General features: G+C 53.1%; 1 non-coding gene across 1 annotated transcript; it reads right to left on the bottom strand.

Annotated features, from left to right (window-relative positions):
* Positions 1–1,838: 1,838 nt before the first annotated feature.
* Positions 1,839–1,910, bottom strand: TRNAI-GAU. The gene has a single exon. It is a non-coding gene; the product is annotated as a tRNA-Ile (tRNA).
* Between the last annotated feature and the right edge of the window lie 8,441 nt (positions 1,911–10,351).

Here is a 10,351-nt window from a genome sequence, read left to right on the forward strand (position 1 = left end):
TGTAGCAGGTACTCATTTGCATATTAAGCGACACACCCCTAATGTAGCCAATCCTCCAAGAGCTTACAATAGCTCCTGTAAGAAGAGCTCTGTAAGCTCTTGGAGGATTGGCTACATTAGGGGTGTGTCGCTTAATATGCAAATGAGTACCTGCTACAAAAAGAGCCCTGCCGGCCGGGCGGGACTCTAATCTGGGAGAACCAGGTTTGATTCCCCACTCCTCCACATGCAGCTGCAGGTGTGACCTTGGGTCAGTCGCAAGTACTCTCAGAGCTGTTGTGACAGGATCAGTCCTCGGAAGAGCTCTCAGCCCCACCTCCCTCACGGGGTGCCTGTTGCGGGAAGGGGAAGGGGAAGGAGATTGTCAGCCGCTCTGAGACTCCTCTGGGTAGCGAGGGGCGGGGCGTGAACCCAATCTCCTCCTCCTCTCCATTATACTCTGCTGAGCATCCCTCCCCTCTCCAAACCCCTCCACCACCCCCCGAACATCTCCAGGTATTTCCAGCCCTGAGTTGACACCCCTATAGGTGGCTCCCTTCTGGCCGGACCACCTTGCTCCTACCATCGGGGGAGACAAGAGGAACTCCTAGTTGGGCAATGATCCTTCGGAGCCCTGAGTCACATCAGCTGCCTTCAGGGCCGGCCCCAGCTTATTTTGCACCCTAGGCGAGGATCCCTTCTGCCCCCCCCATGCGCCCACCAATTTTCAAAAATAAATGCATTTTAGGAAGAATGAAAAATACAAATAATCAAGAAACTCCCAGAGTACGGGGCCAGGTGCAGGTTGGCGCCCCTTAGGGCCAGCCTGCTCCAGGCGATTGCCTAGTTCGCCTAGTGAGTGAGCCGGCCCTGGCTGACTTTCCCCGGCCTTCTCTGGCCTGCTGCCGCTTCCTCCCCCAGAGGAGGGATGAGAGGGGAGAGTTGCCCTGGGCCAGGTTCCCAAAGTGTTGCTGGACTAAGAGGAAACCATTTATGGACTCTGGAAGCTGCTGACAGGCCTCCCTGAGAACCTTGTAAAAAGGTCCTCTCTGGCCCTTGTGTCTCATCTCAGGCAGGCAGTCAAATTAGGAGCCTAAAAGGGCCGGAACAAGTCCAGCCAACGGATGCTCTGAGAGACTTGGCCCTCCGGATGTTTCATGGCTTGAGTGCATCGGGAGGTTTTAAAATGAATTTACCTGATGATATCTGGAGGGCCGTCTCTCGCAGTCTCCCCAAGGCAAACGGACAATGAAAAGATCCTGATAAACTAACCGCGACACCAAAAATAGACTGACCGTCGGTATTCAGAGGCAGCAAATAATACAGGAAGAAGAAGAAGAGGAGGAGGAGGAGGAGGAGACTGGATTTATACCCCATCCTTCACTCAGAGTCTCAGAGCGGCTTACAAACTCCTTTTCCTTCCCCTCCCCACAACAGACACCCTGCGAGGTAGGCGGGGCCGAGAGAACATACAGTTGCCTGGTACTGAATCAGACTATTGGACCATTAATGTCAGTATTGCCTACTCAGACTGGCACCAGCTCTCCAGGGTCTCAAGCAGAGGTCTTTCACATCACCTGCTGCCTTTTAACTGGAGATGCTGGGGATTGAACTGCATGCCAAGCAAAGGCTCTACCACTGAGCCACGGCCCCTCTTGACAGCTCTCCAGGGTCTCAGGCTGAGGTCTTTCCCATCACCTACTGCCTGGTCCTTTTAACTGGAGATACCAGGGATTGAGCCTGGGACCTTCTGCATGCCAAGCAGAGGCTCTTCCACTGAGCCACAGCCCCCTCTTGACAGCTCTCCAGGGTCTCGGGCTGAGGTCTTTCCCATCACCTACTGCCTGGTCCTTTTTAACTGGAGATGCCGGGGATTGAACCTGGGACCTTCTGCATATCAAGCAGATGTTCTACCACTGAGCCACGGCCCCTCTTTACAGCTCTCCAGGGTCTCAGGCAGAGGTCTTTCCCATCACCTCCTTCCTGGTCCTTTTTAACTGGAGATGCTGGGGACTGAACCTGGGACCTCCTGCATGCCAGGCAGAGGCTCTTCCACTGAGCCACAGCCCCTTCCCATAGCTCTCCAGGGTCTCAGGCGGAGGTCTTTCCCATCACCTATTGCCTCGTCCTTTGACCTGGAGATGCCAGGGATTGAACCTGGGTCCTTCTGCATGCCAAGCTCAGATTCTTCCACTACACCATGTTCTGGCACACTGAAAAAGAAGTATACTGCAGTGTCGTAGCCGGATCATTAACTCAACCTATTTCCCAGGCACCGCTCACCCACAATTTCTACCCTCTTTGTGCCTCCCTGTGCGGCACGATGCATTGTGAATGGGCAAAACCAACAACTGCCTGTCCACATGGCCTTCTCTGTTGTGGCCTCACCTGATGGAAAGGCCTGCCTGGGGAGGTCAGGAAGAACCGCACTCTCCCAAGCTTTCCACAAACGATGCACAACCAAATTATTCCAGATGGCTTTTCTATGCATAGAGTTGCTCTGTACTAAATGGTTCACAAAGTGACTAGGAAAAATTGTTATGGACTGTGGTCTATACTACTACACATAGCTGGCTGAAACTAGGATCCTACTATGGAATTCTGCATCATTTAATGTGTCATGGTAAGGGTCACGCTTTGCCTCAGATCTGTTTTGAGACTTCCAGTTGGTTGTGCAACCCTAATCCTGTTGGATTGTTTCTTGGATGTCCTGTCCCGTCAGTTGTCTCGATGTGCTCTGCGTAATCCGCCTTGAGTCTCAGAAAGGCGGACAATAAATAACATAAATAAAAATTAAAAATTGTTTTCTTTTTTTTTAAAAAAAAAATAACCTCCAATGAATAGAGTGCCAGCCTGCTTTTTCATCTGCCCAGTCAATGGCATCTATTACAATCGCAAGACTCATCACTTTGGTGGGAGGGAGGGGCGGTCATAGAAGGGCACACAGGGACACCAAAGGAGTAAGCCTCACCACAAAACATACAGGATTCTCCTCCCCTCCCCTTAAACAATGTCCCTTTTTCAGTTGGAGGGAGCAGGCACAGTGGCAAAGAAGGGTGTTTGCGTCTCAGCACTGTGAAAGCAGTGTGTAATTGGACACGATATACACATGAACACATGAAGCTGCCTTCCACTGTCCCAAGGAAATGCTGATCACCACTTTGGGGTCAGGAAGCAAGTTTTCTCCAGTTTGGCCAGGAATCCTGGAAGTTTTTTGTCATTTTCTGGGTGTGGAACAGGGGTCCCTGGGTGTGTGTGTGGGGGGGGAGGTATTCGTAAATTTCCTGCATTGGGCAGGGGGTTGGACTAGATGACCCTGGTGGTCCCTTCCAACTCTTATGATTCTGTGACTTCCTGTACGCAAAGCAGGATTACACCGGAATCCCCCCTATGAACAATTGTGAGGCGACCCGAGCGGAGGGAGGGAAGCCGTTTGTCCCGATTCTTTGCTCACCTCTTCTGCTTCTCGGATCGCAATGCTAAGCAAACTCTTTACCCAGATGGCTGCCAATCTCCTCTTCCACCACCCCCCTCCCCCAGCTACTGGCACCAGCTCCTGTGCTTGGCATTGCTGCCCCAGCGGAACCTTGGCCAAGAAAATAGCTCATCGTGAGTCAGGGCTCTTGCCGACAAACGTCTGACCTGACCAGTTCTGACAAAATGCACCACGGGCATCAATGAAGCGTTTTCATCAAAGGAGAACCAACCGCCCAGCGAAATCCGAAGGACTATATATAGAGACGCGGAATCCGGCTTTCACCTGCCTCTTGCTTCTCACCTACGATGAGCCTCCCTAGACGCTGGTGCGATGGGCTTGGATGTCACGGAATGCTTACGAACACTCCTATCTAGGACAAAGGGGCTAATAATAGTATGTTGAGAAACAGCTGTGTGGGGTTCCTCCCCCGTATTTCCCCACCCCCAGACCTTTTCCCACCCCTTTTAGAATCCCACCGACCTTTTCCTTTACTGAATCAGACCCTCGGTCCATCGAGGTCAGGATTATCCACTCAGACTGGCAGCGACTCTCCAGGGTCTCGGGCAGAGGTCTTTCACGTCAACAACGGCCTGGTCCTTTGAGCTGGTGTTGCAGGGAATTGAACCTTGGACCTTCTGCGTGCCACGCAGATGCTCTCCCACTGAGACACAGCTTGTTCATTTCTCTCTCTTTTTTAAAATTAAAAAACCCTTTTTAATGAAGATGTCCCTTTTGGCTTCGCTTAGTCAAAGCTATTTCTCTGGGATATTTCTCTGAATCGCTTCCCTGCGTGCTAGATGATGATGAAGAAGGAGAGATTGGATTTATACCCCGCCCTACACTAGGAGTCTCAGAGCGGCTTACAAACTCCTTCCCCTCCCCACAACAGACACCCTGTGAGGTGGGTGGGGCTGAGAGATCTCTGACTGAGAACTGCCCTTGAGAGAACAGCTCTGACCAGAACTATGGCTTGCCCAAGGTCATCCAGCAGCTGCATGCGGTGGAGATGGGAATCAAATCAGGTTCTCCCAGATTAGAGTCCATGCATTTAACCACTACACTAAACTGGGAGGAGCTACATAGTTGGTTATTGGGAGCGGTGGCGCAGGCGGTAAGGGAGGCCTGCTTTAACATCTGGGCGAGCAGCTTCGGCGGTTCAAACCCCACCGCGGTCAGGGTGAGCTCCTGGCCCTACGTCCCAGCTCCTGTCCACCCAGCGATTCAAAAGCCCGTTAAAGGGCAAGTAGATAAAATGGGTACCTGCTATTAGAGCGGGGGGGCACCCGTCCCTGGCGTAGCAGCGATGGCGGAGAGCGGAGAATGGAGAGCGATGAACGGCGGCGGCGGCAGAGAAAAATGGCAGCTGGCGAGGCGAGGAGGCGAACGAAGGAGGCGGAGCGACGCGGCAGGCCTAGGGCTGCCAAATGCCGCCGGGGGGGCGGAATTCCCCCCGCTTTCCAGCCCGGATTTCCGTTCCCGCGGAATAGGGGCCCGGGGGAAACCCCACCCCCGCGTGCACGTCACCCGGAAGTGACGTCGCACACTGGGGGCGGGGCCACGCCATTTGAGGGGAAAACTCTTTGTTTTCCCCTCAAATGGTGTGGCCCCATGGAGAAAAATGGCGGCTGGCGAGGCGAGGAGGCGAACGAAGGAGGCTGGACTAACAAGGTGCGGAGGCGGAGCGACGCGGCAGGCCAGAGCCTGACTTGGATGGAGGCCGCTGCAAGCATGCACGGAAGCACGGAGTGGTCCAGGCCTGGAGGCGGAGTTGCGACAGCCGGAAAAAGCGGAACAGCGAAGACCTGCGCCGGAGGAGGGTCGCCGCCGGACTGTCCCCTCGCAATAAGAAGATCTGCTACAACAGGATAAGGGTGCCTGGTAGGCTTCTCACCTCCCCTTCATATGTGGCCATAGATTAGATTGGCTAATTGGAATTGTAAGCCGCTCAGAGCCCCTAGGGGGTGAGCGGGATAGAAGTCGAAGGTTAAATAAAATAAATAAATAAATAAATAAATAAATAAGATATTTTCTAAGGTGTCTACCTGCTCTTCCTTGTTGTTCTGCTGTCGTTCGGTCGCACAGTCAACTTCAACTCTTCGCGACCCCATGGACCACATCACGCCAGGCCCTCCTGTCTTCCGCCGTCCTCTGGAGTTTGCTCAATATTATTTTTCTAGTGCTGTGCGAGAAGGTTACCTTCTCAGAGGGTCAGTCTAGATGTTCTCAGGAGGTCCTTGAGTGGTGGCAGATGGTAACCAGGGTGTATTCCAAGGAAGCCCCCCCCTTTTAAAGACCTTTAAATATTAAACTTTTTATTTATTTGTATGTAATATCCCTGATTAAAATGCATTGTGTGCTTAAACCCCATTTGGGTTTTTGAAAAAAATAATCTTTTATTTATATAATATAACAACAATTTACAGTAGCACATACTATTAGGAAACCAGAACAATAACAACATAATTACAAACACACAAAAAACACACACACACACAAGAGCAATAAAACCAAACAGCTATTCATCATATAGCTGTAACCTTCAAATGATCAGGAAGTGCCTTTTAAAGCTCACCGTGTCTTTCCATCTATTTGAGAAAAGGGAACCAACGTTCCAAATAATTGGAATGAAACTCCAGATTCACGGCTAAGGAAATAACATCTGAGCCAGTTTGGTGTAGTAGTTAAGTGCGCGGACTCTAATCTGGGAGAACCGGGTTTGATTCCCCACTCCTCCACTTGCAGCTGCTGGATGACCTTGGGCAAGTCGTAGTCATGGGGCCAGCATGACTAAACACCAAGGCGCATGGAACGCTGTTTCCTTCCCACCGAAGTGGTACCTATTTATCTACTTGCAATTTCTTGCTTTCGAACTGCTAGGTTGGCAGGAGCTGGAACTAGAGACGGGAGCTCACTCTGTCTTGCGGCACCCGGGTCTCGAACTGCTGAACTACTGACCTTCCACAGCCTGCAGTTCAGCGTCTTAACCACTTGAGCCACCGCAGCTCCTCATAGTTACATATAAATACATATAAAAAGATAAAATACTGATGGCGGTAGCGTCCCATAGGGTCGAATTACGTTGGCTGTTGTTATTCAAGATAACAAGTAGGGCCTTAACAGTTCAGATGTTAACTGCTCAGATGTTATCAGTATGCGGTCAGTGGTCAGTGGCGGCTCCTAATCGAAGGCCTGGTGGAAGAGCTCCATTTTTGCAGGCCCTGCAGAACTGTAGGAGGTCCCACAGGGCTCTGATGTCTTCCGGGAGCTCATTCCACGAGTATGGAGCCGCCACTGAGAAGGCCCTGTCCCTGGTAGAGGCCAATCTGGTGACTTTCGGACCAGGGAGAGTCAGATTATAAGATTATGCATGGGATAGAGCAGGTAGAGAAAGAAGTCCTTTTCTCCCTTTCTCACAATACAAGAACTCGTGGGCACTCAATGAAATTGCTGAGCAGTCGGATTATAACAGATAAAAAGAAGTACTTCTTCACCCAAGGAGTGATTAACCCATGGAATTCACTGCCACAGGAGGTGGCAACAGCTACAAGCATGGATGACTTCAAGAGGGAATTAGATAAGCATATGGAGCAGAAGTCCATCAGTGGCTATGAGCCACAAGGTATAGATAGGGACTCTCAGTCTGGGGCCAGTGATGCTCTCTCTTCTTGGTGCTGGGGGGGGGGCAGCAGTGGGAGGGCTTCTAGTGTCCTGGCCCCACTGCTGGACCTCCTGATGGTCCCTGGGCTTTTTGGCCACTGTGTGACAGAATGTTGGACTGGATGGGCCTTTGGCCTGATCCAACATTGGCTTCTCTTATGTTCTTATATGGAGCAGAGGTCCATCAGTGGCTATTAGCCACAAGGTATAGATAGGAACTCTCAGTCTGGGCCAAGGGATGCTCTGTCTTTTTGGTGCTGGGGGGGGCAACAGGGGAGAGCTTCTAGTGTCCTGGCCCCACTGGTGGACCTCCCGATGGCCCCTGGTATTTTTGGCCACTGTGTGACACAGAGTGTTGGACTGGATGGGCCATTGGCCTGATCCAACATTGGCATCTCTTATGTTCTTATGTTCTTAATAGTGGTCCAGTATTGCACCATAACAGGGCACATCCACTAGCAGTGAATGTAAGATCCAGGCTGCACATATCCCCTCCAACGATTGGCGCTATATGGGGGGTAAAATGTGGTGTAAATGTAGAGGGTCAAATGCCATCTATGAACAATTTTTCGGAATTGGATTCTTATACTAATAGGCCTCATTAGAGAAGAGACCATAGATGACCAAATTTTTGCCCACTGAAGCCCATTGCACAATCCTGGTGCCAGCCTTCAGGCCTTCATACGAACATCAGAAGATCCCTGCTGGATCAGACCAGTGGTCCATCTCGTCCAGTATCCCGTCTTACACAGTAGCCAACCAGTTCCTCTGGAGGGCCAACAACAGGGCATAGAGGCCGAGGCCTTCCTATGAACATCAGAAGAGCCCTGCTGGATCAGACCAGTGGTCCATCCAGTCCAGCCTCCTGTCTCACACAGTGGCCAGCCAGTTCCACTGGAAGGCCAACAACAGGGCAGAGAGGCCAAGGCCTTCATAAGAACATCAGAAGAGCCCTGCCGGATCAGACCAGTGGTCCATCCAGTCCAGCCTCCTGTCTCACACAGTGGCCAGCCAGTTCCTCTGGAGGGCCAACAACAGGGCATTGAGTCCGAGGCCTTCCTATGAACATCAGAAGAGCCCTGCTGGATCAGACCAGTGGTCCATCTAGTCCAGCATCCTGTCTCACACACTGGCCAACCAGTTCCTCTGGACGGCCGACAACAGGGCACAAAGGCCGAGGATTTACCCTGATATTGCCTCCTGACACTCGTATTCAGAGGCTTACCGCTTCTGAACGTGGAGGTTGCCTCTTCAACTTCTGTGTAAACACACGGAGAACCGGGCTGCAAAATCCCTGCGATCTGTTAATTAGGATGTCACTAGGACTAATTAGCTGGACCGTCCATCCGTGTGTACTGTGACTGGTGTGGCATTTCCCCAGGAACGGACCTAAATTTTAGTGTCCATGAAAGACAAGGTACTCCGATGGCTAATTTTTCTTTTAAAACTGCTGAATGGGATATGTGTCCATTTATCCCTGGGAAAGACGTCCCCCCTCCCCAATGGTTTCAGCATCACCCGGCCACTTAGACAGCTGAAGCGTCTTCATAATACTCCCGGCCTCTTGGGACGGAGCCGTTCAAGCGGCAGCTGATGGGATAAGAGAGCTTCAGAGTCCCAGCAAACAAAGGTGACCCTTTTCACACACTGTGAGCAACTGTGGGGGGCGGGGCAGCTGGAGGGACCAGGCATTGAGCCGTGGAGCATGGCCAAGTTACTTCTGGGCCGTGTTCCCGCTAAGCTGAGGAAGTGTGAGCCAGCTCACAGGTTTTTAGCCTCCGGCTCACACACATTTTTGCCTCGGCTCAGGAAGGAGGGCTCCAGAGCAAACTGATTGATGCCACAGCCAAACCGCTGGCTCACCACTTTAACGGCAGTAGGTCACAAGGTCGAATTTTTGCTCACCAGACCCCACAGCTTAGAGGGAGCACTGGTTGCTGCCAGTGTTCCCTCTAAGGTGAGAGAGTGTGAGCCGGCTCACAGGTTTTTAGCCTCCGGCTCACACACATTTTTGCCTCGGCTCAGGAAGGAGGGCTCCAGAGCAAACTGATTGATGCCACAGCCAAACCGCTCGCTCACCAGTTTAATGGCAGTAGGTCACAAGGTCGAATTTTTGCTCACCAGACTCCACAGCTTAGAGGGAGCACTGCTCCTGGGCCAGCAGGTTGGGCCGGTGGTGGTGGTGGTGGGATGCCCCTGGCCACACTGTCCCGGAGGCCCTGTGCACCCTCTGCTGTATCCGCCCATGCTCCCCTGACGATGAAGTGTGCCTGCACAGGAAACCTCAAACCTGAATAAGCCTTTGTTGGTCTTAAAGGTGCCCCCGCTGGACTCTGAAATTTGTTCCCCTCGTGCAGTGGGGGCTCTTTGGGGCGGCCAGAAAAACCCACTCCCGTTGGCTCTGCCACCCTTTGGGTGCAGGCGAAGAAACCACCGGCAGGCCAAAGCTCCCTCTGAGGGGTGGAGTCTTTTGAGCAAAAATTCCACTTTGTGAGCTCCTGGCATTCAAGTGGTGAGCGAGCGATTGGGCTGCGGCATCAATCGGTTTGCTCCGGGGCCACATCCCTCCGTGAGCTGAGATGAAAACGTGTGAGCCGGAGGCTAAAAGAGTGTGACCTAGCTCACTCTCACTCAGCTTAGAGGGAACACTGGCCATAGCCTAAGCTGGTCGTGTCGGCGGTTTCACTGGAGTCCGAGAGCTCTGTTTTGGGAGAAAGGGGAGGCAACTGATCCCTCTGCTAGAGGGAGCACTGCCCAGGACCCCCGCCCTCTCTTTTCCATCTAGCCTAAATGAGAAGCACTGGGGGTGGGGTGGGGAATAAGCATTGTGGCGCTATTTGCGCCTCGCCGAGCACATCTTGGGCGACAGTTCGATCCCGGTTGAAGCCGGTGGCGGCGGCGGCCGCTCTCCTACCCCGCCCCCCGCCTCGGCTGACCCCCACCCCACCCCACCCCGTGGCGACAGAACGGCCGGCAGCGAACACCCCGGGGCGAGGCGGTGGGGGGAGGGAAGCCACCGCGTTGCGATAGACAGTGGAGCCATCTCGAAAGGGGGCGGCGGTCCCTTTGCGCCCCTCCTTCTTGGGGAGCGGCTGGCAAGACCCCCAGGCAGCGGGGGGGGGAGACTCCAGGAGCCGGGATGGAGGGGGGCGTGGCCGGTTCCTGGCAGGCAGGCCGGGAGGGAGGGGGAAGGAAGGAGCCCCCCCCCCGCCCAGTCCCTTGGGGCAGCGCTGGGGG

Source organism: Gekko japonicus, unplaced genomic scaffold (assembly GCF_001447785.1).
Source record: "Gekko japonicus isolate JY-2015 unplaced genomic scaffold, Gekko_japonicus_V1.1 scaffold291, whole genome shotgun sequence".
NCBI lineage: Eukaryota > Metazoa > Chordata > Lepidosauria > Squamata > Gekkonidae > Gekko > Gekko japonicus.